A 22,565-nucleotide genomic window follows, 5' to 3' on the forward strand; every position below is an offset into this window, starting at 1 on the left:
TGCAGCTGCTAGGGCTTCTGTGCACTCTTGAAAGACTTCCTTGGAGCACAGCCTAGCCCAGGTCCCCAGCACTCTGTCCTGCATTGCCCAACTCGCTGAGTTGGACTTCGCCTTCGTGGGACTCCCTTTTGTTGTGCTGAGTCGAATGCCATCCTCAGATCTTCTAAGAGCCTGTTCAGGTGCTTCTGCGGGTGTTGCCTGCTTCTGCGTGGGCTTTCCGTGTTGCTGAGCACCCCCTCTGTCTCCTCCTCCAAGGGACGACCCCCTGGCCCTTCCTGGGCCCTGGCAGCACCCAAAACCTTCAACTGCAACCCTTGCAGCTAGCAAGGCTTGTTTGCAGTCTTTCTGCGTGGAAAGAACTCTGCATCCTCCAGCACGCCGTGGGGCATCTTCTGACCAAAGGAGAAGTTCCTGGTACCTTCCGTTGTTGCAGAATCTTTGGCTTCTTCCACCCAGAGGCAACTCTTTTGCACCTTCATCTGGGGTTTAGTGGGCTCCTGCCCCCCTGAACACTTGCGTGACTCTTGGACTTGGTCCCTTCCTTTACAGGTCCTCAGGTCCAGGAATCCGTCTTCAGTACTTTGCAGTCAGTTGTTGTTCTTGCAGAATCCCCTATCTCGACTTTACTGTCTTTCTGGGGTAGTAGGGTAACTTTACTCCTACTTTTCAGGGTCTTGGTGTGGGGTATCTTGGACACCCTTAGTGTTTTCTTACACTCCCAGTGACCCTCTGCACACTACACTAGGCCTGTGGTCCATTCGTGGTTCACATTCCACTTTTGGAGTATATGGTTTGTGTAGCCCCTAGGTCTATTTCTCCCTATTGCATCCTATTGTGTTATACAGTGTTTGCACCACTTTTCTAACTGTTTACTTACCTGATTTGGCTTGTGTGTGTATATTTTGTGTATATTACTTACCTCCTAAGGGAGTATATCCTCTGAGATACTTTTGGCATATTGTCACTAAAATAAAGTACCTTTATTTTTAGTAACTCTGAGTATTGTGTTTTCTTATGATATAGTGCTAAGTGATATAAGTGGTATAGTAGGAGCTTTGTATGTCTCCTAGTTCAGCCTAAGCTGCTCTGCTATAGCTAACTCTATCAACCTAAGATCGTTCACAGTGTGGGGGACTAAGTCTGACCCACGGCGAAGGGCCCTTGTCACCCCAAATCCAGGTTGAGCTCCGGCTAACTAGCAGTGCCTCATCTCTCCCAAAGGGAAGAGACAATTGGGCAGCCGAGCGCATGACATCTTAGTACTTCCCAGGGAAGTCGTGGTCACTCAGGTCACAACCAGTTCTCACATACAAAGTGCGGTCTCATAAATAAATGACAAAGGCAGTTTGAGTTTTAAAGATTGGTTTAATAAAACGACTGCATTTTAGATAACAAGGCGTGAGCCGCAATAACCAGAACCATACAACACAGTAGGATTTAAATAGTAACGAGGAGAGTGAAACATAAGAATAATGCTATTATAGTGCAACTAGATTACGTTCTTTCTCTAAGTTATATTTTGAGCACAGCATGTGAAGCTCTAAGCCTGCCTTTCAGGTTCCCCCGGGAGGACATCAACCCTCATACCTGAGCAAAAGCCTGTGATCTGGATCAGCATCTGCAACAGGGCAGTCAGCATCTAGTTGTGGGTTCCTGGTTGGAATCTCCCTCTTACGTGTACCAGGACTAGAAAGTGTTTTTATAACTAACACGCCGGTGTTCTAAGAAACGTCCCTACGTAATGATGTGTACTTTCTACGAACCCTAAAGTCTAAACTTCTACCACGTCTATCGGCAATGTACCAGACTGTATCCTTGACTGAAGCACAGAGCGAGCAAGAATGTATTGTTTGAGAACTTCAGTGCTGAAGTAAGCTAAACAGTGTGATAGAAGAAAATAAAACAAGACCGTGAAACTTGTTATTGTAAAATAACAGTGCGAGGCTAAATAAAATGCATCTAGGGCAAAGTGCACAGAGGCCTAATACTTTAAGCAAACGTGCAAAAAGCTACATTAAAAATGGCTACACTGCACTAGAACACCTCTATTCTACTAATAAGGGATAACTGGACCTGGCACAAGGTGTAAGAATCACAAGATATCCACTATAAGCCAGGCCAGCCTCCTACACCATCTCTAGACCGTGATAGGTATTGATTACTATAACCACTGGGCTAGAGATCCCCTCTATTGCTTCATTCAGTCTGGCTGCCCCTACAGATAGGTGCCTTTCAGCCAGGTGTACTTCTTTCCTGATAACCCCCACCCACTGTACTAAAAAGGAGTCAATGGTGGAGCAACTTGTTTCACTGATAGCCTTACGACTTCCAACTTTACGTTTGCCAATATTTTATACTAGATATTAGCACCCAGTTCCATAAATCAACCTAGCAACTATAATAGGCAGCCAGGGCACTTGGCCTTAGTCCGCTATGCAGAAAGGGTAGGTTAGCAGTAATAGCGCAAATTGATGTCCCAGTTACTTACTCATCTCTACTTATTTACCAGCCTGTTTACTGTATTCACACATCATTAATAATGTGCAGCCAATAATAGTAACCAAACTCCAAGGGAGCAGGCCCAGCCCAGCATCGGCGGGCCCCGGACGGGTGCAGACTGGCCAGCTCTAGGCCCGGTCTTCACCCTGGCGCTTCTCGCATGCGTTTCACACAGCAGAAGTGCAAGTCTTGATTTATGCACCTTCGGGCGTGGCAAAGTGTTGTTGGCGGCCTCCTTCCACCTGTGTGCCTACATGGTGTAGTCCTTCTGGGCTCGTGACCCTCGTTTCAAACTGCAGAGTATTCCGCACAGCGGAAGCACGAGTCTTGATTTATGTGCCTTCGGGCACAGGAAAGTGTCATTGGTGGCACCCTCCAACCTGTGTGCCTGGGAGGTGTAGTCCTTCTGGGCTTGTGACCTTTGTTTCAAACTGCAGAGTATTTGCCGGCTGTCTGGGAAGCGTTTAGCGTCCCCACTTTGGTGTCCATACAATTCAGAAGGCTACAAATCTTGATGATCGGTTGACTAAAGCGACAACTTGGGAATTGGTTTGCAGAGATCCTTAATGGATATTTTCTCCATTCATCTGGCTACATCCGTCAAACAGTGAGCAGGGCACTGCATGCTGATTATGTGCTACCCTGTGTTGGAAATTCATGACATCCAGGGCTTGACAGGAGAATTCAGGAAGTAGTCTGCCCACACGTCTCTGAAGTTGTTCTCAACATATACAATTTTTTTTCCTTCAACATCAACGTCCTAGAACTGTATTGCTAAATCCTTTTTGTACGGTACATCCAATTCACCACACATACGTAAACTCCCACTGGGCTCAAATCAATCATAAAGAACAGAGTCCTTTTATTAAAACCTGTACATTCTATAAATGTTTTGATTTAAAAAAAACAATGAATATATCAAAATAAATTACAACAAAGTCATACAGAATGGTTGCAACTAGCAGAAATAAAGTATTCAGCCACAATGGGAAAGGGAACTTGGAGGTGTTTGAGAAACATACAAATACCAAGTCAGGGGAACCAGTCTATATACAAAGGGCCAAACTAAATAGTCCAAAGTCAAAATGTAGTACAAACATAAGAGTCTGCAGTCATCTGTCAGCCTCTCAAGCCACATGTAGTTTGGGTAAGTGGGACTTGTAGGACAACGTCACTAGCCAGCCTCACGCTCTGTTTTTACTATAATGTTCAATTCCTCCTCCAACATGGAGAAATGTTGGCTGTCTTGTAAATTACCGGACACCCCAGGAGAAGAGGCACCATGAGGGCTAGCAGAGGAAACAGTGAGAACAGACAAAGTGGGAGACTGGACAACAGTAGGTTGCGAGGGGTGGGAGCCAATGGAGACTAGATAACTGCAGTCAAGTTGGTGATGACAGCAGTCACAGCTTCAAGCTGCCCAGACAGTGTCTCTCAAAGCATCCAGACATCTCTCTTTCAGTCCTGGATGCCCCAAAAGATCACTCTCTTAACCTACTTTATGATTGTCATCACCATCTATAGTGCAGCCACAGGAACAGACACAGATGGAGGTGATTGGGGCTCACAAGAGAGGTGTGGGGTCTCTCCCCCGATTGACTTGTGATCTTTTAAGTGGGCACTGGGACAAGAAGTAGTGGCAAAGGGTGCAGTTGGAGGCCCTGATGCAATGGGGGCCTCAGGAGTTATGAAGGGGCAGCAAGCAGGTCCAGATGGTGTTGGGATCTGTTCTGCGGACACCATTTCTGTGAGTTCTTGTAGGCCCGGAGAAGACCCAACTTCTTCATCCCCTGGCTGGTGGTGTACCTTTCCCGTTCCCCCTGAAGCCTCTTCATCCTACACAGAGACATTTGGCAGAGAAGCATAGGAGCACTAGCCCTGGTGGTGGTTGGTCCTGAGTCCTCTTCACTTGTGGTGTCAAGATGACGTGCCCACCTGTGAGTCGAAGATCTTCTTTCCTGTCCCTGGGCCTGCCTGGTTCACTGGAAAGTGTAAATAAACAAATATATGTGCGGTTAACAACAAATTACCCACACAAAAAAACAACAAAATACAAATAGCTGACATTGTGGTTACCTGACCGAACTAATGAATACCCTGTGCAGTAAAATATAATAAATGTGAATGAGATTAAATGTAATTAAATAATTCACAAACAATATCAATTTTCACAAATTTCAAGTATTTTGAAGGTAGTCCTATAAATCCTATAAATGTTTTTCTTAAAAAAATATGAACCCAGTGAACTTTCTATTTTTAAATGGGTAAAGATACTGTTTCTCTTACAATAAAGCATTGTTTATGTAGAACACAGCAAATCATATGCACTTACTTAGTACTGTTATAAATAATTTAAACTATGGGGGTCATTACAACATTGGCGGTAAAAGCCGCTTACTGCCATGCAGAAGACCGCCAATACACCGCCGCGGAAATCCGCCACAACTATTATGACCCACATCTCGGAATCCCCCGAAATTCAGACACCCACACAAGTCCGCCACACCAAAGGTCAGTGATAAACTGGCGAAAACAAATCCTCCACCGTCACGCCAACAGAAACACGCCCATGCTATTACAACCCACGAATCCTCACGGCGGTCTTTCAACCGCGGTATTCCATTGGAGGTACACACCGCTGTGCTAAAAATACACACACATCTCCAAAACACCGCCACATTGGACAATTCAAAATACACACACCTGAGACACATACAAACACCACTCCCACACACCCAACACAATATAAAACACACACCCACATCACCCACAAACCCCTACGACCAAAAATTCGAGATGAAGGTGAGAGAGAGAGCACAGCAATAGACAACTCCACCACACAGAGGCACACGACACCATCACCCACACAACATCCACGCACAAAACACCCCACAACACTACACATCACCCTACTCATCACCACATACACCACCCCAAACATCACCTACACCACCCCATGGCACGCCAAAGACACCCCAGGTTTTCGGAGGAGGAGCTCAGGTTCATGGTGGAGGAAATCATACGGGTAGAGCCACAGCTATTTGGATCACAGGTGCAGCACACTTCTATAGCTAGGAAGATGGAGCTATGGCGAAGAATCGTGGACAGGGTCAACGCAGTGGGACAGCACCCAAGAAATCGGGAGGACATCAGGAAGAAGTGGAACGACCTACGGGGGAAGGTGCGTTCCGTGGTCTCCAGGCACAACATCGCGGTTCAACGGACTGGCGGCGGACCCCCACCTCCTCCCCCACAACTAACAACATGGGAGGAGCAGGTCTTGACCATTATGCATCCTGAGGGCCTCGGAGAAGTCGGTGGAGGAATGGACACTGGTAAGTCAAATCTTAACTATCATATCCCCCACCCTACCTGCATGCTATCACACACCCCCACCCTCACCTCCTCCCCTATCACTCCAACTCACTAATGTACTAATAACACAAACCACCCATCCCAACACCAAGCCCTGCATGACACAACAAAGCATGGACACCCATCACTAAAGCATGCCCACTGCACATACCCATAACAACCCCTAACCATCACCACACAAACCCCCACACAGGAATGCTAGCACTGGGGTACACGCTCACCCACCCATTGCACACCATGACACACACTGATGCAATAATCATGCTTTTATACCGCTGCAGGACCACTACCTAACGTCACCAGACAGGAGGGTCCAGACATCTCTACCCCACCCACAGAAGAGGCCCACAGTGATGACAGCAGCTCTGGCCAACTGGATCCAGATGACCAGCCCGGACCATCGTGGGCCTCAGGACAGTCGGTTCCCGTCGCACAGGCACAGACCAACACTGACCTTCCACCCTCTGGTAACACCAGCACAGCACCCACCCAGCGGGCCCATACCTCCGTCCCCAGGACACGTCAATCAGCTGTGTGTCCACCACTACAGGGAACCCAGGATAACCCACCACCCCAACAACAACAGGGACCTGAGGGCAGTGGTAGTGGGCACACGGTCCAGGGGACGGAGGCCCAGGAACACAGGGGAACTGGGAGGGCTGCTGTGCAACAGGGGGCGGACAGGCCAAGGGAACCCACTCTCCACAAGGCCCTCTCCTCCATCATGGGAGCATACCACCACTCCCAGGAGACGATGGCTATGGTCCTGGCCAAGTTTCAGGAGATCCAGCGTCTGCAGGAGGAACAGTATTTGGGGTTCAGGGAGGAACTCAGAACCATCAGCTCCGCCCTGGGCACCATCGTAGGGGTACTGAAGGACATACAGAACACCATGAGGGACACCGTGGCACCCCAAGGGGCCCCTGACACTAGCCTGGACGATGAACTGCCCACCACCTCTGCCGGCGCTAGTGGACAGGACGCCCCACCACAGGACCACCACACCAGCACCCCAGCCCCTGCAGATGGAGAACCACCCCGCAAGCAGTCCCTGAGATCCAGGAACAGGACAGAGCACGATGGCAAGACCCCCGCCAAGAAATGAGACCACCCTGATTGTCATCCCACTGTCCCACTTTGTAACCCTGTCCATATTGGAACTGCCCCAGCTCCACTTCCTATGCCTATATGGGCAGTGCACCTGTGAGACTAATAGACTGGACTCTGCCATGGACATTCCTCCACCGTCACCCATCACCATTTTGCCACCCCCTCCAATAATTACCACTTCAATAAACACCCTTGAACCACAAAACAATCTGGAGTCAGTCTGTGATTTTGAAAATGTGTATTAGCTGTGACAATGACAAAATCCGTTCGAAAATGTAATGTCAACATACCTATGTCACAAATCACAAGTCCATGAAGGATGCAAGCAGATGACACACGTTGGTAACCACACCTGTGAAACCGTAATGGAAATGTACAACTCAATTACCAAATACTGCTTCAAATTGACAGACAGGATAGAGGTAGAAGTGTGAAAATAAATGTACTAGTAAAGAAAGTGTTCTCACCTGTGTGTCACTGGAAATATTGCTGTATGACTGAGTCCCTGTTGTCAATGTCTTCTTCCTCTGCTTCCTCCACATCACTGTCCACAGGCTCCACAGCTGCCACAACACCGTCATCTGGACCATCCTCCTGCAGAAAAGGCACCTGGCGTCGCAAAGCAAGATTGTGAAGCATAGAGCAGGCGATGATGATCTGGCACACCTTCCTTGGTGAGTAGAATAGGGAACCACCTGTCATATGGAGGCACCTGGACCTGGCTTTCAGGAGGCTGAAGGTGCATTCGATCACCCTCCTAGTCCGCCCATGGGCCTCATTGTAGCGTTCCTCTGCCCTGGTCCTGGGATTCCTCACTGGGGTCAATAGCCATGATAGGTTGGGGTAACCAGAGTCCCCTAATAGCCACACCCGGTGCCTCTGGAGTTGACCCATCACATAAGGGATGCTGCTATTCCGCAGGATGTAGGCGTCATGCACTGAGCCAGGTAAATGGCATTTACCTGCGAGATGTACTGGTCTGCCAAACATACCATCTGTACATTCATCGAATGATAACTCTTCCGGTTCCTATACACCTGTTCACTCCTGTGGGGGGGGGGGACCAGAGCTACATGGGTCCCATCAATGGCACCTATGATGTTACGGAAATGTCCCAGGGCATAGAAGTCACCTTTAACTGTAGCCAAATCCTCCACCTGAGGGAAAACGATGTAGCTCCTCATGTGTTTCAGCAGGGCAGACAACACTCTGGACAACACGTTGGAAAACATAGGCTGGGACATCCCTGATGCCATGGCCACTGTTGTTTGAAATGACCCACTTGCTAGGAAATGGAGCACTGATAGCACCTGCACTTGAGGGGGGATTCCTGTGGGATGGCGGATTGGTGACATAAGGTCTGGCTCCAACTGGGTACACAGTTCCTGGATTGTGGCACGGTCAAACCTGTAGGTGATGATTAAATGTCGCTCCTCCATTGTCAACAGGTCCACCAGCGGTCGGTACACCGGAGGATTCCGCCATCTCCTCACATGTCCCAGCTGACGGTACCTAGGAAGGACAACAGCGACCACAGAGTCAAGCAATTCAGAGGTATGTACCAACAGCTACACAGAACACAAAACCAAATCCCCAAAATTGTCTGTATGTGTGTTGAGTCCAGGCCTAGGTATGTGTGACGCAGTTGAAAATGAAGCCATGTGGGCCCCTGAAATGGCGGATGCCTGACCTGTAAAGTGGGACAATGGGATGTGAGGTAACTGCGCTGGCGTTGTACACCGTTGCAGTAGGCGGTTGTAGACAGCGGCGCAATGCTGCATTGGTTAACATTGGACCCTATGGGTCCCAGGAGCCAATGACGAAGTGCGCCGGCGGTGATGATACGCACCGCCGCGGACGTCACCGCCACGGACATGACCGCCATTTTCTAGCTGTTCAATCACTCGATACCTGATCTTCGACAGGAGAGGACCTACACTGCAAGTGCTGCTGTGACCTCGGTCTGGAAGAGACAATGGCACGTGCGTCTGGGGAAAGGGCCCCTGCCTTCACTGCACAGGAGTTGGAGAAGCTTGTGGACGGGGTCCTCCCCCAGTACACGCTACTCTACGGTCCTCCAGACCAACAGGTGAGTACATAGGGTGCAAGTTGTATGGGCTATGCCTGGGTGGAGAGGGCTGGATGTAAGAAGGAAGGGGGCAGAGTTCTGCGAGCATGAAGGAGTGTGAATGCATGTGCCACATGGCAAGGGCAGGGATGTTGTCCACTCACTTCGAAGGTGCAGTTGGTAATGACTTCTCTTCTTCCCCTGTACATGTCATGTAGGTCAGCGCCCACCAGAAGAAGGATATTTGGCGTGCCATCGCCAAGGACGTCCGGACCCTGGGGGTCCACCAGAGACGGAGCACCCACTGCCGTAAGAGATGGGAGGACATTCGCCGCTGGAGGAAGAAGACGGCGGAGGCTCAGCTGGGGATGGCCTCCCAACGTGGGAGGGGTGCCCGTCGCTCCATGACCCCCCTGATGTTACGGATCCTGGTGGGGGCCTACCCTAAGTTGGATGGGCGCATGAGGGCATCACAGCAGACACAAGGGGGTGAGTACACTCTCATTCTGCTGACTTTGCGCGCAGTGGAGGGGTCTGGGTGGGGGAGGAGGGCTGTGGGTTTCCCTAGGCCAGGGCAAATTTCGTAGGCTAGGCCCCTCTGTAATGCAGGCCATGTGCCACTCCACCGCACCTCTGTAGAGTACCAAGTACAGGTATACATGCCCCTGTGTCATCTATGTGTGCAGATGTCCACCATAGCCATGTAGGCCATATCCCAGGAACTGCATCTGTAGAGCCCAAGAGCGTGGCATAGTGCAGGGGGCTGCTGTGTCTGTATTGTCCGCCAACAGTAGCGGTAAGCCATGCACTCAGCCTGTCTTTCTTCTGTTTTCCCACCCCTTTTTGTGCTCTCCCTGTTCTTTTGTGCATCAGCATCATCAGGCGGAGGTACAGTGGCACCGGAGCACGAGGGGGCTGCATCCCACATGGCCATGGAGGGCCACACCACGGACTCAGAATACACCAGTGGGACGGAGGGTGAGGGGAGCTTCACGGCGGTCACCGGATCAGCAACCAGCGACATGGACTCGTCCTCCGATGGGAGCTCCCTTGTGGTGGCGGCACCATCTGTGCCCCCCACTTCTACAGGTACAGCCTCCTCCCCCCCTACCAGCACCGCCCTCCCAGCAGCCCCTTAGCCTTCGCCCCATGCCCGCTCACCCAGGAGGGTGGGCATCACCTTTGCCCCAGGCACCTCAGCCCCTGCCCCTGTCACCCCTGCTGCCCTCAGTGAGGAGGCCATTGACCTCCTCAGGTCACTCACTGTTGGGCAGTCTACCATTGTGAATGCCATCCAGGGTGTAGAAAGGGAGTTGCAACACACTAATGTATTCCTGGAGGGCATTCATTCTGATCAGGCTGCCCATCATCAAACCCTGCAATCTCTGGCCTCAGCACTGATGGCAGCCATTGTCCCTGTGTCTAGCCTCCCCCCTCCAACTTCCTCCACCCAGACCCAATCCCCTGTACCTCAGCCTATCCCAAGCACACCATCAGACCAGCCTGCACACACCTCAACACACAAGGGCAGCTCAGGCAAACATAGGCACCACACATCCCAAAGGCACTCACACAAGCATCACCCACATACAGACATAGCAACATCCACTGCCTCCACTGTGTCCCCCTCCTCGTCGTCTCCCTCCTCCCTCCCAGTGTCATCTACACTCTCACCTGCATGCACTACCACTACAGCCACTAGGACTCGCACCAGAACACCCAGCACCACACCCCGCTCACCTGCACTCACCACACCCACTACCATTTACACGTCCCCTGTGTCCTCTCCCAGTGTGTCTGTGACGCCCCCTCCCAAAGTACACAAACGCGGGCACACACACACCCAACATCCATCCACCTCACGACAGCCTCCAGAACATGCACCTGCACCCAAATCATCAAAAGTTACACCTCCTACAACCACCTCCTCTTCCTCCACTCCCAGACCCCCTCCAGCTACCCGTCCCAGTGTTCGTCAGAAACCTTTCCTGAGCAACATTGACTTCTTTCACACCCAACTCCCCCTCCAATTCATAGGTCCCGTAGTAGCACCTCAGCGAAAAAATGTCTGGTACCAGTGGTGCCTGTTAGAGGTATGTGGAGTGCACCGGGCACCAGGGCAGCCAGTGTGACACGGAGCCAAAGCACAGCCAGTCCCCCCCGTGAAGCACCAGAAGTTGGACAGTGCCCGACGGGAGAGGGTGAAGACTCCTTCCGGCAAAGCCACTCACAAGGGTCCCGGGGGAGTGTTGAGTCAGCTGTGACTCCTCCCAAGGTGGGGAAGGGGCAGAAGAAGTCGTCAAAGTCTGGGAAGAGCAGCACGGCGGAGAAGGCCGCCATCATCCCCGCTGCCGAGGCTGCCGCCGCCAGCCCCATCATCACTGGTCAGGAGACCACCGCCAGAGTAAGTGCCCAGGAGGGCAGCACAATCGTCACCGGTCAGGGGACCACCGCCAGAGTCAGTGCCCAGGAGGGCAGCACAATCGTCACCGGTCAGGAGACCACCGCCAGAGTCAGTGTCCAGGAGGGCCCTGGCAGCCACAGCCCCGCTGGGCAATGAGGGACCGCCATGGCACACACCGCTGCACATGTCAGAGACAGCAAAGTCAAGCACCGCTGAACAGAGCAAAGACCGCCATGGCAAGCATCGCTGAACAGGTCAGAAACTGCAAAGTAAAGCACCGCTGAACAGGGCAAAGACCGCCATGGCAAGCACCACTGAACAGGGCAAGCACCACTGAACAGGGCAAAGACCGCCATGGCAAGCACCGCTGAACAGGTCAGAAACTGCAAAGTCAAGCACCGCTGAACAGGGCAAAGACCGCCATGGCAAGCACCGCTGAACAGGGCAAGCACCGCTAAACAGGGCAAGCACCGCTGAACAGGGCAAAGACCGCCATGGAAAGCACTGCTGAACAGGGCAAGCACCGCTGAACAGGGCAAGCACCGCCAACTCAAGCATCGCTAGCCCATGTGCGGCAGGGGCAGTGACGGAACTGGGACCGTCATGGGGAGAGTGATGCACTCTGGGCACCAGTCCCCCTCCAGAACCAGTGGAGAACAGCATCCACTACCTGAGTCCTTAACAGGATGAAGCACTCTGGGCACCAGTCTCCCTCCAGAACCAGTGGAGAACAGCATCCACTACCTGAGTCCTTAACAGGATGAAGCACTCTGGGCACCAGTCCCCCTCCAGAACCAGTGGAGACTGTTATCCACTTGAGAGTCTGTGGCTTTGCACTCCCCAGGATGGTACAGTGGGCAAACCACCCACTGCAAAGACTTGTGAGACTGTGGCTTTGCACTCCCCAGGATACATCAATGGGCATGGAGCCCCGTCGTGGATCTGGCGTGGTGCTGTCATCCGCCTGAGGTGCCCCCCCTTCCGTTCCCCCTGAGGTGCCTGTCGTATTTCTATCTGATGCCCCTGCAGTGTATTTTTGGAATGTGTATATATTTCTATATATATTAGCTTACTGTATTTTGATACATTACAATGGTTGTACTCATTTCCTTTTGTCTTTGCATTCTTCCGGTGGGGGGTTGGGGGTTGTTACTGTGATGTTTGGAAATGCACTGGTGTGTGTGTTGTAGTGTGCGAGAGTTGGGGTGGGGGTGGGGGTGTTGCGTGTGTGTGTCCCTGACTTTTGCCTCCCCCCTCCCCTATGTCGTAGGTGCAGTACTCACCGTTGTCTTCGGCACCGGCGTTGCTGATGTTCGTAGAGGAGCAGGAACACTATTGCAGGGAGTATTTGGAGTTCCGGCTCCATGGTGCCCTCCTTCCTCGTGGATTGTGTTAAGGTGAGCGTTTTCCCATTGAAATGGCTGTTTCCGCCGTGTTTTTATCCACGGTGAATCCGCCCCGGAAAAGGTGGCGGATTGGCCTGTTGTAATACTGTGGGCGGTACTTTGTCTTCTGCCTGTCTGTTGGCGGTGACCGCCGCGCTGCTTGTCTGTATCGCTGTGGCGGTCAGAGTGTTAAAGTGGCTGTCTATGTTGGCGGTTTCTGCCACGGTCATAATTCCCTTTTTTTTTGCCGGCCTGTTTGTGGTATTACCGTCGCTTTAACACCGTCCTCCAGGGTTGTAATGACCCCCTATAACTTTCATGACATTCTTCATAAAATCTGTGCCTTTACTATACTTTCGCTGTCTATGTTTTATGTGACGTAAGATAAAGTTATACAGTTTCAGCCTTTACTATATTTCAAATAACAAATAGTAGTTAAGAGAAATAACACACGCAAAAAGTGTGCTTGCTACAACATAGTAACACCAAAAACTGTAATACTACCAATAAACAGTTTCAAGACAAAACTCAGCATTCCAGTCAACGTTTAAAAGGTCATTGTGTCACTAGTTATGCCACTCCCAGATTTTTAATTCTAGAAATTCCCTTGTAGTGTAATTCTACCTATTTGTGAACTGAAAACTACAAGTCCCAGAATTCCTTGATAAAAAAAAGATTAGCAGAGTGATATACTGATGCTCAGACCTGCTATTACTCAGGTTGTGTTAAAGGTCACACACAGCAAGACAGAACATCTCTCTTGTGACTCACGTCAAACTTCATGTCAAATAAACTACATGTACTTACCATTTTTCTGCTGCTTAAACTCTTCCAGCCCAGCTTGAAGGGTCAGCCAGGCAGATTTTAGGACCCTCCAGTACATTGGGATCATGTGGGCTCCTGTGTTTGCAGCTGGGAGGACACACCTATGGTGTCTGGGCCTTGAGTTTGGCCCAGGATTGGAGGTTCTCCCAAAGTTTTCTGCACATTTTGCCCCGCCGGATATACACTCCCACTGCACTGCAGTACATGTGTGGTGATGTCCTGCCAGATTTCAGCAGGCGCTACATTGCTTAGCTGGTTATCTGGTCCCCCATAACACTACGGGTATTTTGCAATCACCCCCTTGCTAATGATTGCCAATTCACGCTTGGTGAAGGGGAGGGTACTTTCTCTTCAAGTTCTTCAGCCATCCTGGGGACAAAATTGATGCAAGTAGCAGCAAGACGGAGTGGGATGCTTCTCTGAGAAGAGGATGGCACAGAATGAATTAAAAATGGCTAACCTTCTTTTCCTGTATGGCATTTACTGTATGTCATGTGATGTATGTCATTTCCTGTATATTCACAGAAGGCGGAGTTCTCCACCCCAACTGCAGAGTCTCTGCTCTGTGTATAGACTGGTGTCTCTGCATACGGAACGGGGTCTCCAGGCTCAGGGCAAAGCCTCCGTTCTTTGGCCAGAACGCTGCATGTGGGAGGGAAATGTGGTACATGGAAATAGTCAATAACAAATTCTTTAAAAGCAACAAAACAATTACATGTGTTTTGACCTCAGGTAGGATGTTTTGTAACACAAGATAAACTGCACCAGTTAAATCTTGCTCATTCTAAAATTATGGGCCTTATTTTGAGTTTGACAGATGAGATTCTCCGTCACAAATGTGACAGATATTCCATCCACCGCGCTACGAGTGCCAATAGATATCGGTCCTCATTTCAACTTTGGCGGGCGGCAAGCGCTCCCGCGGTGGGCATTTGGAGATCCCCGCTGGGCCGGCAGGCGGAAGACTAGTTTCCGCCTGCTGTCCCAGCGGGGATCTCGGCCGCAACACGGGAGCCGGCAGTTGCACCCGTCGCACTTTTCACTGTCTGCTATGCAGACAGTGAAAAGTTCCATGGGGCCGTGGCAGGGGGCCCCTGCACTGCCCATGCCAGGGGGCCCGTGACTCCCCTTTCCGCCAGCCTTTTCATGGCAGTTCATACCGCTATGAAAAGGCTGGCGGGAGGGGGACTCGTAATACCCCGGGGCAGTGCTGCAAGCAGCGCTGCCCTGGGGGATTACAACCGCCGGTCCCGGCGGTGCAACCGCATCGCTTCCGCAGCGGTAGTTAACCCATGGGAAGCACCGCCAGCCTGTTGGGGGTGCTTTTGTCGAAACAGCCCTGGTGGTCTTTGACCACCAGGGTTGTAATGAGGGCCATAATGTACTTGCAATACTGCGGCCTGGATATCCATCACATTTGTGATGGAGTACCCCGCCCACCAAATTTAAAATCTGGCCCTATGTGTTAGGTGTACAGAAATTGTTCTGAAACACAATTTTTAGCCATATTTACCAGTTGTTTGTGTTGACCTTGTGTTGGCAAAACAAAGCCTTAACTGCCATGTACAATGCCACACCAGCAGTAATTTGCACAGCCTTGTATGCCTTTGTTAAAACAAAATAAAACAAACACAGTACATACTTTAAAATAAGTAAACAATTAAAACTTTGTTATCAACCTATAACCTCCATCATCTGCACAAAGCCAACACTAACTCTCTCAATTCATAGACAACATGAACCGCTGTGATTGCTTTTGCTGCTAATGCTAGAGTTGTCCACTAATCAGGGGGCATCTAATAATTAGAGGAGTGCTTACTCCCTTAAGGCAATAGAGTAGTTAACTGTAGCCCTGACAGACTAAAAGCACACCCCATAAAGTGTTTTTCATGGGCTACCTTTTAACTCTTGAAAACAGCATTTAATTACATTCATTATGAAAGGTTTACAGAGTTGTCTCAGGATGGAATTTATGTACAGAGTTTTGAATGTCCACCAGTCATCATTGACAACAGACTGTCATAGCACATAAAGACTGTAACCCAAGTAGAAGCTCAAGAGAAAAAAGAGTGGACCATTCAATCACACATCTGCCCTGACCTCTGGTCTGAACTGCACCCTGGTTCCTTGGATTAGGACAGTGGTGAGGGTTCAGAGGTAGGTATAAGCCCTGCTGTACTGTGTGGTACCAAGAAGCCACATGTTACCAAATTCTCTAGCTACCAAGCGACGTGCAACAGGTTATCTGTGGAAAATTAAGCTGTTGTGTGTACTGCCTAGGAACACAGCACAAAATTAGTGAAGCAGCCAGTAGCATCACAACCTAGATGTTGACTGAGCACCAGCAGTGTCTGTTGCAGAAAATGTGTGCTGTGGGATGAGGTGGCTGAAGTGCAAGGTGGGTGCAATCAATAGCAAATAACACACATGGGAAGTGGAAGTGACATAAAATTTCCTAGCAACCCTTTGACTTCCCACCAGTGAATGTGGAATGCCTATGTAGAGGTGCACTCTTCCATTGATGCATCTCAGTACCTGATGCAAGCATTGGGACTGGTTTGGCTGTTAAATCCCTACAATGTCACTGGACACCCCCTGAAAAGATCTAGGGCCTTATTACAACTGTGGAGGACGGTGTTAATCCGTCCCAAATGTGACGGGTATACCACCCACCGTATTACGAGTTCCATAGGATATAATGGACTCGTAATACGGTAGGTGGTATATCCGTCACATTTGGGACGGATTAACAGCGTCCTACAAAGTTGTAATAAGGCCCTTAGTGGTAAGGAAATGCAGAGCAGCTAATATTTTCACATAGGCTGGAATAGCTTGGGAACGGCATGTATCAGAATCAAGATCCTGCTCTCACTCAGAAACCATGTCCAACATGGCATCAGGTAGGAAGTGGGATCTGTAATTCACTTCTTGGCCGGACAACCCAAAGATTAATATCTTTTGCCTAACAATCTTCTTTGCTCTCCTTCTCCTCAGATCACTCCTTCGCAAAATAATGGGCAAGCCCACAGACACAGTCAATAACATGGTGCAAGCTCCTTTTTTTACATATTCAGCCTTACTGTGACTGGCTGATGAGCTAATAACATTCTGGTGCAGATGGGTCGCAGGACAGTAAAAAATATCTAATTTATACACCAGGTGTGTGGGAAGAGTTTGAAAACTGTTAGATTTGTGAGATTTGAATTGAAGTTTTACCTTACGACTAACATTCACATTTGAACAGATTGTTACACAAAATACATGAAAGGTAACTCATTATTAATTTTAAACAGAAAGTTAGAATGTTGTTACAACATAACAAATAATATTATTATTCACACATGTAGTATAACAAAATTATTTTACTTGAAATGTTTTTTTGTATCTTTCAATACTGTTTAGTGGGTGGGTGAAGACCATCTCAAAAACCCCACCAAACCACCATTAAAATAACTCCTTGCTCCTCCCTATTCTGCTAATTTCTAAACAAAAGTTGTTGTCTTCCCCCATGTGTCTCTCACTCATCGAGTACGCTAATGTATACTTACATGTGGCCACCCTTGTGCAGTTTCCTAAAGGAACTGCACACATATAAATATAGGACAGGTTAAGGCTTAAGACTCTGCAAAATAGTTGTTATTAGTAATTTGCACTACTTTTTGTAATTCTGCAAAATGTAGTGTTGGATTTCGGTCGGGACCTATGTGCAGAATCTTATACCTCCTCCTGTCCTATCTTTTTCTGTGCATATTGCTCTGCCCCGAGTATGTAGTCCCCACCCTGAGTCTGGAGACTCTCCCCTGAGGGCGGAGACTCAGGGGGTCATTTTGAACTCGGCGGTCTTTTGCCAAGACCGCTGAGGGACCGCCGTGCGGAAGACCGCCAGTGGTGGCGGTTTGCAGCTCGGCGTATTATGACCGTTGGCAGCTCTCTGTCCTTTTTCGGACGGAGAGCCGCCAACAGCCATACTGGCGGGCGGCGGGGAAGTGGAGGTTGCTCCATCTCCACCGCCACGTCAACAGAACACCGCCCACTGAATCACATCCTGTGGTTCGGCGTGGCGGTATTCTGTTGACGGTGTGGTGTCGGCGGAGCAGACCCCATGGATCCCATCCCCTCCCGGAGGATCGACGGACCAGGTAAGTCGATCGTCCATTAGGGGAGGGGGGTGGTGGGGTGTTGTGTGTTGTGTGGGTGCATGGGGGTGTGCGTGTGTGTATGTAGTGGGGGTGTGTGAGTGTGTGTATGCTTGCGGTGGTGTTGTGAGGTTGGGAATGAGTGCGTGTCTGACTGTAGGTATGTCTATATGGTTGTGTGCGTGTATGTTTGAATGTGGGTGTGCGTGTCTGACTGTGTGTGTGGATGTTGGCATGTATGTCAGTGTGTGTGCGTGTATGTGTGTTGGTGGTGCCTGCGTGCGTGTCGTGTGTGTATGAGTGATGTGATGTTGGGGGTCGGGGTGGGGAGGGGGGTCCTGCCACCTTTGGGGGGTTGCAGGGGTGGTGGGGGGTGTAGGGGAGGGGGTCGGGTGGGGGTGGGGGGTGGTTTACCGCCATGGATTTCACGGATTCCAAACCGCATGAAATCCATGGCAGTCAGCCGGGTCAAAATACCGCCGGCGGTATAGTGACGACTGCTGGGCTGGAGACCCCGGTCTCCAGCCCAGCGGTCGTCTCCGCCCTGGCGGGCTGAACGGAGAAGCGGCAGATGACCATGGCGGTAACCGCCATGGTCATAATTCCCCAAAAAAGACTGCCAGCCTGTTGGCGGTCTTACCTCCGCTTCTCCGCCTTCCGCCAGGGTCGTAATGACCCCCTCAGTATTTGTAAAGATACTACCCATAAATGTATTTGAGAATACCTAAAAATCGCAAACTTACAAAAAAAGTGTATGTTTACTTTTGTGAATCTGTAAGCTGTTCAATCCCTGAAAGCAGGGCCTGTCATTGCAGAGGGTCAGTGATGTCTGACTTAAGGCTCCCTGAAAATGTACAATGTAGCAGTGTTCTTATAATGAACTAGAATTCCTTGAAGCCCACCTTGCATAGTCTGGAGAGACAACGGCCATCCTCGATGTCTGGTTAGAACTTCCATTGTGGCTCATGATATCTTTCCTAGGCAGCTGTGATACAATGTTGCTACAGCTAGGACCTGGCTATACAAACCGAGAGACAGTGGCTATCTTGGATATCTGGTTGTGTTGTCACCTCTGCCCCATGGCTTTTTTGCCTGGAAATCATGTTCCTACAACCAGAACTTTGCATTTGGATCACTGATTTCTTTGCTGAGACCCATTTGTTCTCCTACAGACGTATACTGAAGACACTAGGAATACAGATAAGTATTTCAGAAATTTGTGTAATTTAACTACTTTTTGGACATTTATATAATTCTTCGAAGAATGGGGATTTTATATTTACTAAGACCTAACCTGTGATGAAAGAGTAAGAATTCTTACTCTGGACTATTTTGCTCATGCTTTATACAAAAGACAAAATGTAATGTATGAATTGCTAAGACTAGGAAACAACACAATATAACCTTTGTCGGTTTTACAAGAGTCCGGTAGAAACTAAGGGCAACTGCAAAGGAGTACCCTCTCCACCAAACTTTTGTGCGTCTGCCTAATTTACAGGCCGGCTGAGCTTTGGTATCTCAATGGTGGAGCCTACCAGGGCTCCGTAACGAAGATAGTGCACATAACACATAGCACCATATGCTTTATCTGGAGTGGACAGTGTTATGTGGTGAGGAACAGTAAAACAACATAATGACTCCCTCACCATGGGCGAAAAATCAGTGTGGGTCATTATTTTTCATTTTTCGAAAATAAATTCCTGCTTTAGGAGTTTGTTTTTGAAAAATTAAAAATATTGTTACATTTTGACAGATGGCTGTTTGACTGAGCTGTCTGTCATACTTTTACACAATTGACAGGAACTGCTGTGATGGCAATGTTAAGAGCTTCCGGAGGACAACTCTAGATTTTAGGATGGGATATCTGTCAGGGTGACGGAATAAATTGCTCCATTGTCCTAGCAGACATTCATCTGTCTACCCAAATCTAAATCAGGCCCTTTACGTCTTCTTCCACAGAGACTGCACTATGTTGAAACTTGAGGAAGTTACACAAGGAATTGGGAGAAGTGTTAGTGAACATATATTTATGGTACTTCTCATTTTTGTATGTTTAGTTTTCAGGAATTACAGAGAGCTGCTAGTTACACGCAGCAATTGCTAAGCTATATCCATTAACTATTACAGTTACACATAAAACCTTCTATAGGCAGGCTACTTAAGCTATCTTTTTGCCTTTTAGTCCACTACATAACGCCAATGTCCTTGATCACAGCAGTGATGAGTCAGATCAGTGGAGTACAGTGCCTCTGTTTTCTCCCTTATTTAACTGCCCTTTTCCCACTTCTACCACTTAGCACCTTATACTAGTGTATGTTGTCTATGGTTGCGACAAAGACAAACGGAAGACTGCATCACTCCTCCTGTAATAAAAGTACAGGAATAGTGTATCCTGTCACAGACCTTATGTGAAAAAGAGCTTTAAGAAGCACTACTAAGAACGAGGCTTTAGCTCCACCCACTTGTTGACCTTCTTTTGGGCAGCATCAGACTGTGCAGAAGGTGTGTGTTCTGAATTAGATAAGTGCGTACATTGCACATTTTGCCTTGATGGAAACCTTATGCTCAAAACAGTATGTAGGAATTGGTTATGCTGACACCCCAATGATGCCATGTGCTATATGACATTGGTCTGATCTTTTCATTATTAAAAGTTACATCAATAATAGTAGGCCTCTTATATTTATTTTAAAATGATATGTTAAAGCCTTTAAGGGTGGATTGTTACCACACTTCTTAAAGTCTGTATTTTGTCACATGGAAACTCACAGATTGCCGAGGGAGGCAAGGGTTTGAGTGATGCTTACACCCTCTCACAAACTCTGGGGAAAAATACTAATACCCTTCTGGGAGAAATTGTTTACTATTTCGCCACCTTTATTTTTGTACACATTTGTAATTGTATGACCTTATGCATGATAATCAATTACCTAGCAGGAAAGCTTGTGCTCAATACAGTAAGCCACAGTTGTTTATAGTAACAAGCCAGTGATAAAGGCTCTTGGCTTGATTGGTTTATTGGAGAAAGTTATATCAGATGCCATAAATCAGATCTATGTATATTGGAAGCTCATAGATCACTCTATTAGCAAGAGTTTTGTGGTTGGGTATTCCATGACAAACCATGTGCATATCAGATTGCAGTGAGTGAATCGTTCTTAGACTCTTTTAGGAGGGGTTAAATAATGTTCTTTCAACTGTTATGTTTGAATGTAGTGTTTTTTTATGAGGTATGCCTGACAGTTGCCCTGTGTTAATCATATAACCGGTACAGTAGGCCTGAGTTGGCTATGGTAACAAGCTAATCATGAAGGCTACATGGTGTAATCTTTCACTCAGAAAAGTTATATCAGATGCTATATATATATGGGTTTGGATTTCTTGTGATCAGGTGCATCCTCAGGACAGCAGAGAATTTTGTGGATGGTATTTACTAGTCTAGTAACAGTTCTAGAATATTTTAGGAACGTATAATTTTCTCTAAAATAGTCCAGGGGTTATATACAATTCTAACTACAATCCTGGAAGCGTATATGTGGAGTCGTACTATGCAGAACTCTGCGAAGTGGTAACAAAAACTCTGCCACGCTACATGGAGTTCTGCAAGCAGGAAGTGTTCTCTGTGGCACCCATTTTGCATTGTGTTTGACGTCAAATGCAAACCAAAGTATGTGCTTGGGTTGAACATTGCGAGCGAATGGCACCACGTGGTTTGCAATGGCAAGGCCATCTTGTTTTTCACTCTGTTTATGGTGCTTGGCCTGTTTTTTCATTCCTATTTATCTTTGTAATCCTCCACTCTCCAAATTAATCTACACCGCGTGTTTTATTTATTTCATTACAGTCTCTTTTTCCGAATCTGTAATTTTATAACTTTATTTATTTTTCGTGTTTTTGTGACTTTTTGTTTATTTTTACCTTATTCTCTTCCTTCCTTTTTCTCTTGTTTTTCTTATCCTCTTCACCCCACCCCATCCAACACCATGGAAGAGCAGGGAAGCTGGAGCAGCAGCAGCCGCCTACCTTGTGCCCGGTGGCGCCATCAAGGGGTGCAGCCTCGTGCCATCTTTAGCGAGAAGGAGGTGGCAGCACTATTTTCTTTATGTGCAGCGCCAACTTCCCTCCAGGCTAGCACCATGCGTCAGGACTGGGAGTAGTTACACCCTTCAGGAGCATCAACTGCTGTGGGGGAGGGTGCACCAGTTGGTTAGTTGGCAGACAGGGAGCCAGCGCACCCAGCAGCAGTTGATGCACCCCTGGGTGAGCATAACTGACTGCAAACAGGACCTGCTCATCCTACTTGGAGTAGAGGTGTTGGGCTTGGTGAGTAATAGTTATTTATTTCCATGTGTGTTGTTCCACAATGCTAATTTTGTTTTCTAATAGCAGTGCTGATTCTCAGAAGTAAGTTAAGGTTACATTTATTTATTATGTGATCCAGTTTGAGCTAGCATAGTGAGTCAGTGATGGGGCTTATGAATTGTACCCATGGGTGCGCATTTGGGCTGATTATTTAAGAAGCCATGCAGACAGAGACTCCTCCTGTCACCAAGAATAAGATAGTGGTAGTAGTAATAAGTAATATCAGTGAGGTAGCATTCCTTTCTCTGTGCCTTTCTTTATGTAGCTTATGCAATCCCTCCCAGTCGCAATCTCGTGGCGATGTGTAGTATGATATCATCGTAGTATGTATGTATCTATGCATTGAAAAAAAAACAAAGACTGAGTCACCCCCATCAAAGGTGGTTGAGAATTAAAGATCA

The sequence above is a fragment of the Pleurodeles waltl genome, chromosome 1_1 (genome assembly GCF_031143425.1).
Source record: "Pleurodeles waltl isolate 20211129_DDA chromosome 1_1, aPleWal1.hap1.20221129, whole genome shotgun sequence".
Taxonomy (NCBI): Eukaryota; Metazoa; Chordata; class Amphibia; order Caudata; family Salamandridae; genus Pleurodeles; species Pleurodeles waltl.